General features: G+C 35.7%; 1 long non-coding RNA gene across 4 annotated transcripts in view; it reads left to right on the top strand.

Annotated features, from left to right (window-relative positions):
* Positions 1–5,322: 5,322 nt before the first annotated feature.
* The window catches only part of LOC141499416 (uncharacterized), a 39,319-nt gene continuing 28,241 nt past the window's right edge, over positions 5,323–16,400 (top strand). For all 4 annotated transcript variants that reach the window (XR_012471713.1, XR_012471715.1, XR_012471712.1 and 1 more), the window contains exon 1: positions 5,323–5,533. This is a non-coding gene — a long non-coding RNA (uncharacterized LOC141499416). The remainder of the gene's footprint in view (positions 5,534–16,400) is intronic.

A 16,400-nucleotide genomic window follows, 5' to 3' on the forward strand; every position in this document is an offset into this window, starting at 1 on the left:
GGAATCATCAGAACCCCTATTTATTACCCAAATTATAGCTGCAGAAGCATAACTGCATCCTCTCTCGAAGCAAAATGGTTTCCTCAGAAGCTAGATTCTTATAGATGTGGGCACATTAGACTAACAGAGGAGGAAGTTTGTTAAGCCTTGAACTGGAGATTTCAGTCTCTGGCATAGTTTCCCACTGATTTAAAAAGGGTACTGTTAGCAGAGGGACCCAAGCTTGATTTTTAACATTCCATTTAGCAGTAGAAATCAGTGTCCTACCCATCTTCTTAGAAGATCCTGTGTGGCATCACTTAACTTCATAATTCCCAACTCTGGATAAAGAATGATTGTATGACTCTGAATCATTTGTTCAGTAGCTACCTAAGACCTAGAAACTGGCAAGCAACTACTTTTCAAAACTGGTATGATGAGTGAGCACATTTATAGCTCCAAAAATTTGTCACTTATTAGACCAATGATGACTTGATGGCTGCCAAAGGCTCCACTCATTCTGTTCTTAATGGACAAAGATCTCCAGAAACTTGTGTTTGCAGAGTCATCATGGCCCAAGGAGAAAGATTGTTGGACAGCTTATTTTAATACTTACAGAGCTGTAACCTCTTCTAGACCCCCACTTGGAAGAGATAGACTCTCTAAATGTGGTTAATCAGGATACCTGTTGTGGTGGTGAACCTGAAGAGTTCAATAAGTCTCTTAGCTTCCTTCTTAGATTGTGTGAATTGTGTGAAGTAGCTTATTGCCAAATGGTCCCTGAATCCTCTGAATTTCTATATTGATTATATTTCCCTAAATTTGACTGAGTAGATTTTTTTCACCTCTTTTTGTATATCCAGTACTTAGCGCAGTGCCTATCACATATAGGTTGTAGTTCAGCAGTGGCCAACTCTGTATGATCTCATTTCGGAATTTCTTATTAAAGATGGCACAGTGGATAGAGCACTGGCCCTGGAGTCAGTAGTTTCAAATCTGGCCTCAGACACTTAATAATTACTTAGCTGTGTGGCCTTGGGTAAGCCACTTAATCCCATTCCCTTGCAAAACCCTAAAAAAAAAAGTTACTGGACTGGTTTTCAATTTCCTTCTCCAGTGCATTTTACTTATGAGGAAACTGAGACAAACAAGGTTAAATGACTTGCCCACAATCACACAACTAGTATCAGAGGCCAGATTCGTATTAATGAAGATATCTTCTTGATTCCAAGCCCAGAATGCTATTCACTGCTCCACTGAGCTGACCTTATGTAAATATACGTTTTATTTAGAGTTTGGCTTTCCTTTAAGTAATTTCTTCTATGTATAACATGTTTGGGAGAACTTCGACTTGACAGTTTTGCCAACAAATGCAAAAAATCCCAACTATATACATTTGAAGATCTATTAAAAGAGATAGCTTCTCTGTTCTACCAAGAATGGTTTCCTAAGATCATTTTGTTAATCTACACATTTATTATGTGCCAGAAGCATGTCCTCAAGTAACTCACAATGGGGGTAGAAGGAGTAGGGGAGATGGGAGTGGGGATACAACATGTTCATGGATAATAAGCAAATACAGTATATGTGTTTATACAAATAACAACCCAATGCAATAACAACACAAATACAAAATAACCAAAAATATTAGGGAAGGTGGACAAATCAAAAAAGGAGGTGGCACTTGAGCTAAACTTTAAAGAAAGTCAGGGATTCAAAAAGATAGAGGTAAGGAAGTGGAATATTCCTTCCAGTCACAGGGGAATTGTCCAGACAAAAACATGGAAACTGGAATATCTTGTTCAGGGAATAGAAACTAGACAGACTTGTCTGGAATATAGAATGCTTGAGAAGAAGTGATACAAAATCACCCTGGAAAGACTGGCTGGAGCTAGATTGTTGAAGGGCTTTGCCAAAAGGCAATATGGACTCACTGAAGAGAAAATTATTTCAAGCATGTGCAACCTCAGTTGAGCAGAGGTTGAATTGGATGTAAAAGAGAATGATTAGGATTATTTTTATAACACTACTTTGAGCACATGTGTTTCTTATGCTTGCTAGTAATTTCATTTTTGATTTTTAAGAAATCCAATGATTGCCAAGTCATTTAGGGAAAAAAAAGTTAGAGTAGTTGGAGTAGCCTTATACATTTCACAGGAGGAAAATGCAGTCTTGTTATTGAATAAGCTTTGTGAATGTCCTTTTTTCCTGTCTTTCTTTAGCTTAATAAATATTCTCCTATTACATCATCAGTGTTTATCAGATAATCAATTTGTGTCTGTCTGAAAAAATCATATTTAAATAATATTTAGCATGAGCTGGTGAAATAAGATCTGACTGTATTGTACTGTCTGGATTTTTTCCTGGTGGCTGCTTTCTATGTGGATCTCTCACTGAGTCTGAAGTATTTGCTCCAAAGTAGAAATGATTTGAGATGAGAAAGCCTAGATCAAGATTAAGGACACAAGAATTTTCCTCGCATACCTAAAATGTCTGTTTCAAGTTGTATGGCCTTTACTAAAAACCTGATGCTAGTGATCATTGTTATTTGACATCTTTATAATTCCAAAATGGAAACTTTGAGGAGTGAGTAAATTGGGAAGAGAGAGAGATAGAAGGAAATTGTCTAAGACCTTTCAATGCTATTAGGAAACAGATCATTAAATCATTCCTCCTTACTATTCTGTCCTCCACCAAACTTGAAGTCTGATAAATGTTCCAAGTTTTTCCATTTCCAAGTCTTTTTACTAATGAGGTTTCTGGAATCTGTTCTCTCTCCCTCACTTTCACTTACTGAGCTTAAATGTCTAGTATTCTTTGCCTTGTTTTGTTTTTATTCATTCATTAATTAGTTTGTTTGTGCCAAGTATTCTTTATCCACTCTCATCCTCCCTCCTCCAAAATAGATGATTGCACTTTATTTGTACTTCCAACCCTGTGTGATAGGGGTCTGAACCTGTTGATCTTTTGGGCAAATAAATTTAGACTTCAAAATCTTTGAGAGTCTTTGAAATTCCAAAATTCTCAGAGAAAAGTCAAGATGCTAAAAAGCCAAGATGCAGTGTCCAAGGAACTTTGGCCCTATTATTAGTTTCCTATAAGTAACATTATATAGAACTTATTAGTTTCTTATCAGCAACCTTTATATAGAGGTTTATAAAGTACTTTCACAGAGGTCACCAGTGACCTCACGATTGCCAAACCCAAAGACCTGACTTTCCTTGATCTCAAATGCTTAGTGAATTGAATACTAGATTTAGAGTAAGAAAGTCTCAAGTTCAAATCTAATCTCAGACCTTTACTAGCTGTGTGAACCTGGGGAAATCATTTAACCTCTGTTTGCCTCAGTTTCTTCAATTACAAGATGGAGATTTTTAACAGCAACTACCTCAGGGGGTTGTTGTGAGGACCAAATGAGATAATATTTATAAATGTTTATTCCTTTGTCCTCTCTTAACTTTCCCCACTTCTTCAAGTTTCTGAAAAATCTCTCCACTATGCCCAAAGAGCAATCAAACTGTACATACCATTTGATCCAGCAATAGCACTTCAAGGTCTATATCCCAAAGAGATTATTTAAAAGGGAGAAGGATTTACATGTACAAAAATACTTGTCATAGTTCTTTTGGTATTGGCAAAGAATTGGAAATTGAGGGGATGTCCATCAATAAGAGATTAGCTGAACAAATTGTGCTATTTGAATGTAATAGAATGCTATTGTGCTATAAGAAATGATTAGCAGAAGTATTTCAGAAAAACCTGGATAATTTACATGAACTGGTGCAAAGTGAAATGAATAGAGCAGGAGAACATTGTACACCATAACAGCAACATTGCTTGATGATCAACTATGATTGGCTTAGTTCTTCTCAGCAATAAGATTCTAAAAGATGATGGAAAATGCCATCTGTATTCAGAGTAAGAACTGATGAAGTCTGAATGCAGATCAAGGCATATTACTTTCTCTTTGTGTCTGTGTGTGTGTGTGTGTGTGTGTGTGTGTGTGTGTGTGTGTGTGTTTCCCTTTTGCAAACTGTTTATTCTTTTACATGATGACTAATATGGAAATAGGTTTTGCATGATTGCACATATATAATCTGTCAAATTGCTTACCATTTTAGGGAGTAAGGGAGAAAATTTGAAACTCAAAATTTTATTTAAAAAAATAAATGTTAGAGGGCAGTTAGGTTGTACAGCAGATATAGAGCACTAGCCCTGGAGTCAGGGGGACCTAAATTCAAATACAGCCTCAGATGGATTACCTAGTTGTGTGACCTTAGGCAAGTCACTTAACCCCATTGCATTGCCAAAAAAATAGATAAATAAAAAATGAATATTTAAAAATTATCTTTCTTTGTAATTGGACAAAAATGAAATACTATTTTTAAAGAAAGACAAATCTCTCCTCCTTTAACTGTTGTGATGAAACATATTCTAGTTTTCTTCTCTTGACACCTTTGTTTACTTCTTTGGCCTTCTAATTTCCCCCCTCATAAATGTTGGTTTCAAACGGTGATGTTTGGTTTCAAGAATGACTTCTGTGCAGATGACTTGCAAATTTACATAATTAAAACTGTCCTCTGCTCTGAACTTTAGTCCCATATTACCAATTCCTTGCTAAAAAATCCCACTTTCTAAATGTTCCCCTTTATTCTTATTTAAGAGGCTTATAGGATCTCTAAGGGGCCATTTTATCAATTTATATTTAATATATTTATATTTACTATATTAATATCAACTTAAGTTCTCCCAAATTGACTCTTCCATCTGATTTCCTTTTTTTCTTAATGATATGACCTCTTTTTATCACCCAGATTAAAAAATTTCAAGTCACTTTGAACTCAGCTCTCTACTTCACATCCTATATTCAGTCAGTCATTGATCCCTGTCAGTTCTCTTTGCCAATACTTTTCACATTCATTCCTTTGGCTTTTTTTCCTACTGTTTAGCACACTAGATCAGGTCAATACTTAGACAAGTTACAGGCAAAGGATAAGAAGGCTTTTAAATGGCTATACATTCTTACTTTAAAACTGTCCTTGGATAACTTTGTCCTGGAGATCACAGCAACAAGTTACAATGAGGTAAAAATCAAATAGGAAATTGTAAAGAAACAATTTCCAGTTAATATGGCATCAAGAAAAGTCAGAGAATCACATTTTCCCCTCATAAACTGAGGAAGGGAACCAAGACTTATGAGGTCTTATTAAAGGGGTTCTTAAGTCAGATCTTAACCTTACCACATCAGAAGCAAGGATGCAGCTACCATGGATTTCTTTACAAGAAGAAAGAGAATGTCTGTGAGCTCTTCAGAACATTGAGAACAATAGGAAACAGGGTCACCTCAGTACTTAGGAACCAGTGTCAGAGGGTCATCACTAGAGGCTTGTGGCCAGTATTATATTCAATATCCATTGGGGTATTAGGACCAAAATAACAGATGGAACCATCTCCTGTTTAGGGATCAAAGAGAAACTGACAGATTCCAGCCAAGTCTGAAACCAACAGTGAATCACTAGGAGACTAGGACAGAAACCAAGGATTAAGTCAAAAGGTGGGTCTACTACCAGTCACCCTTTCTGCATCAGCTAGAGCAGAGACATCCAGACTGCAGAAGATCAGGATCAAATAAGGTCCATCCAACCCATCTAAAAGGGAATTGACCTAAGCTTGAAATCCCAAACCAAAAATTGAGGCTGAAAATCTAAGTAAATATATAAAAATACCAAATGCAATGAAGAAATACTATGGGGTTGAGAGAAGTCCAAGTGGTTAACTCAGAAAAGAGTTAATTATAAGCAAGGCTTCATTTTTTTTAAAAAGTGAAAAAAAAAATTTTTGGCAAGGCAAATGTAGTTAAGTGGCTTGTCCAAGGCCACACAGCTAGGTAATTATTAAGTGAGGTCACATTTGAACTCAGGTATTCCTGACTCCAGGGCCGGTGCTCTATCCACTGTGCCATGTAGCTGCCATAAAAATTTTTTTTTAAAAAAGACTTGGCTACAAATACAAAAGGCATAGCTAAAGCAGCTGAGTAAGAGGAAAAAATGAAATTAGAAATTAAATGAGGAAAAAATTGAAAGGGAAATAAGTAGTTTAGTTTAAAAAGGAGAAAACCTTTGTTAAATATTTTACTCCATTAAAATAGAATAGAGCACAATGATATCAGTGACAAGAAGATATGATTGGACAAAGTCAAAGCCTGAAAAAATATAAAAGTATCTAATATTTTAAAAGCTTTATGTTGAAAAAAAGATCAAAAGGAGAAATTTAGATTTCCTGAAAACCATATTCAAACTATAAACCATTTTTTTTCATCATTTGGCATTTCCTTATATTTACTCATAAATTTAGTTTCAATTTCTAGATTCAGACTTGTGTTTCTCCCTCCTGTTTTCTTGAATGAAGTAGGAAGACCCTACTTGGTGCTAGAAGTGGTGGATAAGACCAGCCCTACCCTCTTCAGGAATTCCTCAGTATCCTGGAGGATCAACTTGGGTTTTGGCTCAGCCCCTTCTCAGTCTCTTTCTCTTTGCCTAATACTGAACTTAGAAAAGGCCATACCCATTACAGTGACCCTAACAAGCATCAACTATTTTTTTCAGTTGTGCTGGAAACAAATTCCCACTGGACCTCAGATACTTTTGCTTCTCATGTGTTGTTCTGTCAGTGTCTCCTGCTGATCATACTAGTCCCCCTGTGCTTCCAAGGCCCTGGTATGTCTCTGTTTTCTGTTGAGGTCTGAACAAGGTTAAATGGGCCTTAAGCTGAGTTCTGCTCTAACTTGTCTCTTGTTGTAAGGTAAGGTTGCTTGAATACTATGCAAGCATACCTTGATTCATCTCTGTTCAGAACCTCCCAAAGATTTCTAACAGTTTTCTTGTGGAATCCTGAATTGGATGGAGGAGCTTGTGGTCATTTTTTCCTTTATTTTTCTTATGAATGGAACTTCTGATTCAATCTTAGAGGTTTCTGGAATATTTGTTTCTGTATATCTCGAGGTCCTAAAATGTCACCATCATAGGTCAGAATGGACATTACATTTCCTGAAGTCATAAGATAATTAGTCCACATTTGTTGGAATCAATGGGCAAAGCGAAAATAGAAAAACAGTCTGCCAATCACCTCGTGAAAGAAATCTCAAAATGAAAACACCAAAGAAACAAACCAAAAAACACTATAACCAAAATTCAGAGCTTTTAAATCAAAGAGCAAATACTGCAAATAGCCAAAAAGAGTTGAGGTACCAAGTAACTAAACTTGGGATCACTTAAGACTTAGGACCAACCATTACAGAGAAGGAAAAAAATCTTGGAATACAATATTGCAAAATTCAGAGACAAAGATTTATAATCAAGAACAGTATCCTGCAAGACTAAAAAAAATCATTGTGGGGGGCTAGGCAAAGATTTTTAATAGAATAGAGGACTTAAAAGCATTCCTGATGAAAAAAACAGAGCTGAGTAGGACTTTTAAAATGCAAACACAAGAGTCAAGAGAAATTAAAAGGAACAAACAATGCACTGTCCCTCCAGTATTCTAATGATTTCAAGGTAAGAGAAAGAATTAAATAAGAGAAATACAGGGCCTAGATGAGATTTTATCCTATTTTATTGCTTTTAAGAGAAGGGGGAGAAAAGGAACAAAAAAAAAAAAGAAATACATAAAAGAAGTGCGGTGAGGAAGGAACAAAACCAGAGAAAAAAGGAATTGAGAGAGCTGGCATCTTATAATCTCACTTACCTGAACCAGAAAAAAGAGGGTTAGGGTTAGGGTTAAGAGAGAAGAGAGAGAAGGTCTAGTAATATATAAAATTCAGTAATGAAACAGACAGTGACAGGAAAGGAGAGGTAAGGAGGTAAAGATAGAGAGTTAAATTGGGGAAAGAATAGTCCAAACACATAACAAACTTCAACTAATAGGGTATTAACTTTAGGCCCACCCTCTAAAATTTGGTATTGTCAGTAACTGGATTGTGATGAAATGAGATGGACTCATGGCTCACATGATAATTGAGCTGTGGAAAGAAGGTGGGCAATTGGACTAGGGGGACTTTTCATGACATTCACTCAAAGAGTCTTTCTGGTGATATATGGGAGAGTTCTTACTTTAAAAGTTTTTTTCCCAATTACATGCAAAGATAGTTTTTAGCATTCATCCTTCTGCAAGCTTTTGAGTTCCACATTTTTCTACTACCCTCCCTTCCTCCCCACCTCATGGCAGTGAGCAATCTCATATACATTGTACATGTACAATGGTGTTTAACATATTTCCATATTAGTTATGTTGTAAAAGAAGAATTAGAACTAAGGGGAAGGAAAATCATGAGAAAAAATGAAAAAAAAACATAAAAGAAGTTCCAAAAAGGAATATATATATGTTTTGCTCTGCATTCAGACTCCATAGTTTTTTCTCCAGATGTGGATGGCATTTTCTTTTTACGAGTCTTGGATGGAACATGCATCTAAGGATGGATTCTTTCATGATCACTGAACTATGGAGAGAAGCCTGTATCACAAACGTTTGATCCCCTCACAATGCTGCTATTCATTCATGTGTACAATTTTTTTTTACTTTTTTTAAGGTATTTTTAAATTTTATTTATTTAAATCAATGGGGTTAAATGACTTGCCCAAGGTCACACAGCTAGGCCATTATTGTCTGAAGTCCGATTTGAACTCAGGTTCTCCTGACTCCAGGGCCTGTGCTCTATCCACTGCACCACATAGCTGCCCCTCATGTGAACAATGTTCTGACAGTTCTGCTCACTTCACTCAGCATCAGTTCATGCAAAGACTTAGAAATTCTGACCAGTAATAAGAAATCTCAGGCATTTTCCTATTACTGAACCTGGGAGGTCAGTGATTTCCTCCACTAAGGGAGCAGAGACAATGTGAGTGGCCCTTCACCACCTATAAAATGGACAGGCTGTAGAAATGTTTAAATAGAAATCTGATGAATCTCAAGAGTGGTTTGATCTCATGATGCCAGTGCAGATTCTCCACAGTTGAATTTCACAGGCTTGAGGAACCCTCTGAGGATTTATTGTTTCAGAGTCAGCTAAATTTATTAGAGAATCCAGAAGAATGCCTTTGTCCCTTTTTATGTGGCTGAAATGGGAACAGATTTGCATCTGGCTCCATAAAGATGAATCATTGTAGCTACTGATTCCTATTAGGGATCTGTCTTGCCCACTAGTAAGTGTCCTAGGCAGCATTTGAATGCAGGTCTTCCTGACTCCAGATCCAGCACTCTATCCACTGAGTCACCTAGGTTTTCCTGCATGTTATTGTGGGTAGGGCAAAATGGAAATCCTTGATGTCACCAGAACCATCACACGTAGTTAACACCAAATAATATTGGGTGTGTACATTTAAAGGAATTTCTTTCCTAGGGTGAAAGATGAAGGAAGCTGTAATTGTTATAATACCTCTCTTTTTACAACCATGGTGTAAGACTTAAATAGAAATGAATCCCACAAACCAAACATTGACTTAGCAACCATAAACATAATCTATTGTGATAAGGAAATTTCAGGCTCAACTTCGTAACTGACCTTTACTTAAGGGAACAGGTTACTTAACTAGCTAAAGTCTGAAAAATTGAGACATCAACTATAGCCTTCATTTTACATGGACAATTTCTAATCCATCTATCTGCAAATTCCAGATTGAGATATCAGTTCATGCTTTGGTGTTTACCAGGTATTTTTCTGTTTTATCAGATATAGATCTTCCCTTTCTGTCATCTGTTCTTTGAGGTGCAAATCATTACCTTTCTGCTTTCTGTAAAATTCCTTTCTTACATATGTAACCAATACCTTATGTTACTGTTTGACTTTCATTTTCAAAGAGGACTTCACAATCCTTAGCAATACTTTCTAGATTGCTTCCAGTAGTATTGAATAAATCACTTGAATGTATCACCAGAAGTTATCGAGTTTGATAGGTCTTGAGAATTGTTCCTTCTCAAATTCTGGATACATACTCAGGAAGGCAGCATTATTATAGGATCAACAAATAGCTAATACAATGTCTTGATTGGAGTCACCAAAATCTACTACTCACCTTTTTTTCCCCTCTGACCTTACCCAACAAGTGGCTACTTTCTCCTCTCTGTGAAGAGTATCATATCTATATAATCTTAGTTCTAAAGATCACTGGTATTGGACTCTCTCCTTATTGTTGGAAATCAACATCCCATCTATGCATGATGCAGAGTGGCATTGGAGAGAGCAGGATAGAGGAGAGCTCTTCAGCTGTTTTCATGTTTCAGGTCTTTATGGGTTCTGAAGTTTTTTCAAGTTATTCTGGCTTCCAGCTTCAAGAGCAGAAAAAGTACTTTGAAAAGAAACCAACATTAGAGGAACTGGCAATCTCCTTTATGCCTCTTTCTCTAGGTTGCTACTCTAAAAATGTCAGAGGAACTTCCCCTTGAGTGAGATCTAGAATTCTCTCTCTTTTAAACTGAATTACTTTAGGGGCAGCTAGGTGGTGCAGTGCATAGAACACCAGCCCTGGAGTCAGGAAGACCTGAGTTCAAATCCAGCCTCAGACACTTAATAATTACCTAGCTGTGTGACCTTCCACAAGTTACTTAACCCCATTGCCTTGCAAAAACTAAAAGAAAATAAAAATAAACTGAATTACCTTGTTCCTAATGGGATAGCTCTTTCGTTCTGTATTTTATGTTATACATTCTCATATGTATACTTTCTCTGACTTCTTTTTTTTTGCTTCTAATTTGAATAAATGGTTTTCTTGCTAAGTGCTGCATGTGTTCATTGTGGGACAGATATTTGGTGGGAAAGGGGTCATGCCTTGGACATAAAACTTAATGAAGTAGCAACCAGAAGTGAACTTGAGTTTGAACATCATATCCCCTAGACTAACAATATTTAAGGGAGCTCTATGGATATTAGAGTAGAGGCCTTTGGTCTGAGCTTCCTACTTCCCCTCTTGCTAAGAATTAAGGTTATCTTTGGAGGAGGGGAAAAAGGAGGTTAGAAATGTCTATTCTGCCTCCCTTCGAGCCACATATTGACACTCTACTATTACATGTGGGAAGGTAGCCTTCACAACATGTTACTTTCAAGTGTTTGTGGTCCTTCCCTTTCTCTGCCCCTTCTTCCTTCATCAATTTTTCAGTCTCTTGTCATAGACCAATATCCTCTCCCTACTTCTTCAGATCCTTTTCTTTATTTTCACATGAAAACACATCCATTTTAAAAAAGGAATACTTCATGTACTCTGATAATCTGGAGGATGGAGAAGTACTGTTTTAGACTTGATACCTTCTTTTCTAGAAGGAAACTCATATTTCCCACAGTCAACAAATTTATTAAGCACCTCTACAGGCCAGATACTATGACAAGGATAGATCATCTGAAAAAAGGCAAAAGATAATTCCTGCTCTCTAGTTCATACTCTAATTTAACAAGGAGAAAACAGATATATATATATATATATATATATATCCACATACACACACACACACACACAGGATAAATTGGACATAATCAAGAGAGCGAAAACACTAGCATTAAGGGAGATGGGGAGAAGCTTCTTTTGAAATTTTAGAAGCTTCTTTTGAAATTTTAGCTGGAACTTGCAGCAATCTAGGGAGGACAGGAGACAGAGATAAGAGAGGCAAGAGTTCCAGGCCTAGGGGACAACCATAAAAACACCCAGAATTCAGAGATGTCTTGTGCAAGGAACAGCAAGAAACTTTACATTAAACATGAATAACAATATCTGATCATGGCAGAAAAGCAGACGTTGAACATTCACTCATAGATTTTTCCTATTTAAAACTCAGATAAAAGACAAAGACTGATTTGGGTTCTAGGAGACAGATCTTGAAACATCCCTTCCTTCCTCCTCTCAGAATGTAGGAAAAATCAGATACAGAATATTGCCTGTGTTGCTATAAAAGATCAGTTGGTTTTGTTTAACTATGTATTAAGACAAAGGAGAAAAGTAGAGATAGAAGATATTCATATGCCTCTGAACAAAAGATGTCAACAAAACTTATTTTAAAGCCCTATGATTTTCCTGTTCTCTATATTTTTTGGGGAAAATAGAAGCTGATTTCTTTGCCATGAATGAAGGAGTAGAAAATTATCTATTAAATACTTACCAGGAACTGCTAAATGCTGCATATTCCAAATACAGAAATGAGTTTCTGCCTTCAGGGCTTGCATTCTAATAGGAGAGGAGAAAACATGTAGGTTCATGGTGATCAAGGAAAAAGGTTCTGTCTGGGAACCATAGGGATGATGAATTAGTTAATTCACGATGGGACAGGATGGCTGATAGAGTTGTAAATGAGACATGAGGTATCAGGGAAGATGGGTCTGGGTGGTTAGCGTTGTTCTTTGTTTTGAAGAGGATGAAAGACATTATCAGTGATGTCGACTCATTCTCAAATTGGATTTAAGTGAGGCAGAGTTGAACAAAGTCATCCTCCTCACTCTCTTACAGAGTCATCAAAGTCAGTAGTGATATAATTCAGGCACTAGTGATGGCCCAGGACTCAGTAGATGGACCTGACATCTTCAGTCTGACCAAGCTCTAAGGGCTCCACAACACTTGCTTCAGCACTTTCATAGTCATTGATCCACCCATTCCACTAGGGGAAGTCTTCACATGTTTGGGGTAGACACCCTTCTAACTCACTGACAGATTAAAGTTCCTTAGTTACCATCAACCTGATTTAGTCTGACTGCTGAGATAGTTTACCAAGGTGCATCCCCTATACATGCTACTGCTTCCTGGAACCAGACATTAAGTGTCAGCTGGACACCAAAGTTGAATGAACACTATAAAGACTCTTAGTTTTCAATGATTTACTCACCAATCAAGATAGTTTAGGCACAGATCAGGAGTTCCATAACTTAGTAGCCCTAGGCCTAGACATTTCCCTAAAACTTCAAGTTAAAAGAGATGCTGCTAACTTGCATTAGTAGGGAGAATTTTCTTATCTAAGAAAGTTAGAGCACTCTTTCCATAGACAAATTATATGTACAAAAGGAGATCATGCCCCCTAATATGGGAGAGGTCTTTTTGTACCTATTGTTCTTGTTATATCTTCTCAGTAAACTCTATTTCTTAAAGTTAATTATGTCCTCCTGGTTAATTATTATGGAGAAACAAACCAAGGTAGAACTCTAAGGGGGGAATAGCCACCTTCTAGGGACCCAACCTGCCCTTAGGAATTATGGGGATGCTACATGTAAGCAGTAGTTTTGGAGGCCAGAGCCAGAATGTTTGAGTGAATTCTTACTTTTTGTTCCATTCACTTTTATTTATTGGTGCAAATTGTGACATATTACAATAATGTAAATTTTAATGTTAGATGATGACATGCTTCCTTTTTGGTAGTGTGGTAGAAGTATATGAGTATAGAATGTTGTAAATGGTGATAGATATGTACACAGGCTTTCCTGAACTGTTTCTTTGTTACAAGGGAGGAATGAAAGAGGAATTTTGGTAAATAACTAGTACCAAAAACAAAGGTATTAACACATAAAAAAACTGGATAGCTATTAGATTTTTTTGACTGCTATTCTCAATTTCTTTTTTTTATACTTTATTTTTATTTCTGTTAAATATTTCCCAATTACAATCACTTTTTTTAAAACTTTCTCTCCCTTCCTCTAAACCCTCCTCCTTGACAAGGCAAGCTCTCTGATTTCACTTATGCATGTGAGATCACACAAAACATATTTCCATTTTAGCTATTTTGTCAAAGAAAACACAAACAAAACAAAACAATAAAAATAAAATTCTGTCTCCATTCAGAGTGCATTAGTTCTCTCTTTGGAGGTGAATAGCATTTTTCATTGTAGGTCCTGTGGAATTGTCTTGGATCATTTTCTTGATCAGAGAAACAAAGCTTTACAATCAATCATATTTACAAATGTGTTACTGTAAACAGTATACTCCTTTTTCTGCTCACTTCACTTTGCTTCAAAATACTGTCCTGCAAAATTTTTCTGAAACCATTCCCTTCATCAATTTATACTCAATAGTATTTTTTCACAGTCATATACAGTCATATATCACAACTTGTTCAACTATTCTGCAATTCATCCCCTTGATTTCTAATTCTTTACCATGAAAAGACATGCTATAAATTTTCTTTGATACAAATAGGTTCTTTTTCCTTTTCTTGGATCTCTTTGGGAATCCAGATCCAGTAATAGAATTGCTCGATCAAAGGGTATGAAGTTTTATAGCCCTTTGGTATAATTTCAAGTTGTTTTTCATAATGGTTAGACCAGTTCACAACTCTCCCAATAGTGAATTAGGATCCCTATTTTTCCAACCCTTCTAACACTTGTCATTTTCTTTTCCTGTCATATTAGTCAATCTGAGAGATGTTAGGTAATACCTCATTGCTATTTTAATTTGTATTTCTCTATAGTGAATTAGAGCATTTTCTCCAAGTGATTATAGATTCAGATTTCTTTATCTGAAAACTATCTGTTTATTTATTGGGGAATAACTCTTTATTTTTATAAATTTGGCTTTCATATATATATATGTGTGTGTGTGTGTGTGTGTGTGTGTGTGTGTGTGTGTGTGTGTATGTAAGAAATGCTAGAAACCTATTGCAAAAATTTTGCCCAGTTTCCTGTTTTCCATCTAATTTTGGCTATAGTTTTGTTTGTGCAAAAGTTTTTTAATTTCATGTAATCAAAATTATCCATTTTATTTCCCATAATCTCTTCTGTCTCTTGTCTAGTAATAAACTCTTCCCATATCCATAAATATGACAGGTAAAGTTTTCCTTGTTCCTCTAATTTACTTATGATATTACCTTTTATTTCTAAATCATTTATCAATTTTGATCTTACCCTGATATATAATATAAGATGTTGGTCTTTGTCTCTTTTCTGCCAAACTGCTTTCCAGTGTTCCCAGAAATTTTTGTCAAATGTTGAACTCTTTCCCCCAAAGCTTTGGATCTAGGTTATTTATGGTCATTTACTATTGAGTTCCTGATTTACCATTTACATTTGATACCTAATCTATTTCACTGATTCACCACTCCATTTCTTAGCCAAGACAGGATTGTTTTGATGTTTACTGCTTTGTAATATAGTTTGAAATATGGAATTGCTAGGCTATCTTCATTTTGTTGTTTTGTTTTGGGGTTTGTTTGGGGTTTTTTTAGGTTTTTTTTGTAAGGCAGTGGGGTTAAGTGGCTTGCCTAAGGCCACACAGCTGGGAATTATTAAGTGTCTGAGGTCATATTTGAACTCAGGTACTCCTGACTCCAGGGCCAGTGCTCTATCCACTGCGCAACCTAGCCGCCCTGGTTTTTTTTTTTTTTAGTTAATCAGGGTTAAGTGATTTGCTAGAAGAGCTAGAAGTGTGTGATTCTGGATTTGAACTGAAGACATACTGACTCCAGAGCAGATATGCTATCTATCCCTAGGCCACCTTTCTTAACATTTTTTTTCACTGATTCCTTTGATATTCTTAACCATTTGTTCTTCCAGGTGAATTTAGTTATTATTTTTTCTAGCTCTGTAAAATAATTATTTGGTAGTTTGATTAGTATGGCATTGAATAAGTAAATTAACCTAGGTAGAATTGTCATTTTTATTATATTGGTTTGTTCTACCACTAAGCAATTAATATTTCTCCAGTTGTTTAGATTTGTCTATATCTGTGTGAAAATGTTTTGTAATTGTATTCATAGAATCCCTGAGTTTAAATTGGCAGGAAGATTCCCAAATATTTTATGTCTTCAGTTATTTTAAATGGAATTTTGAGGTTCCAAAATATACCAAAATATCATCTATAAAGAGTGATCATTTTGTTTCTTCCTTGTCTATTTTCATTTCTTCAATTTCTTTTTCTTGTCATCATTATAGCTAATATTTTGAGTACAACCCTGAATAACAGTGGTGATAATGGACATATTTGTTTCACCCCTGATCTTGTGAAAGGCTTCAGGTTTATCCCCATTACAGATAATATTTGCTCTTGTTTTAGATAGATACTACTTGTCTTTTTAAGACAGGTTCCATTAATTTCTATGTTTTCTTGTATATACATATGTATATGTGTATGTGTGTTTTTTCAATAGGAATAGGTGTTATATTTTATCCAAGACTTTTTCTGCATCTATTGAGATAATATGATTTTTGTTGTTATTGATATGACCAATTACATTGATGGTTTTCCTAATATTCAATCAGCCCTGCATTCCTGATATAATTACAACCTATTTATAAAGTATGATCTTTGTGATATATTACTATAATTTCCTAATTATTATTTTTTTTAATTTTTGCTTTGATATTCAGTAAGGAAATTATTCTCTAATTTTCATTCTCTGTTCTTGATCTCCCTAGTTTAAATATCAAAACCATAATAAAATGAATATAATAATAAATAAAAATTTAA

The sequence above is a fragment of the Macrotis lagotis genome, chromosome X (genome assembly GCF_037893015.1).
Source record: "Macrotis lagotis isolate mMagLag1 chromosome X, bilby.v1.9.chrom.fasta, whole genome shotgun sequence".
NCBI lineage: Eukaryota > Metazoa > Chordata > Mammalia > Peramelemorphia > Peramelidae > Macrotis > Macrotis lagotis.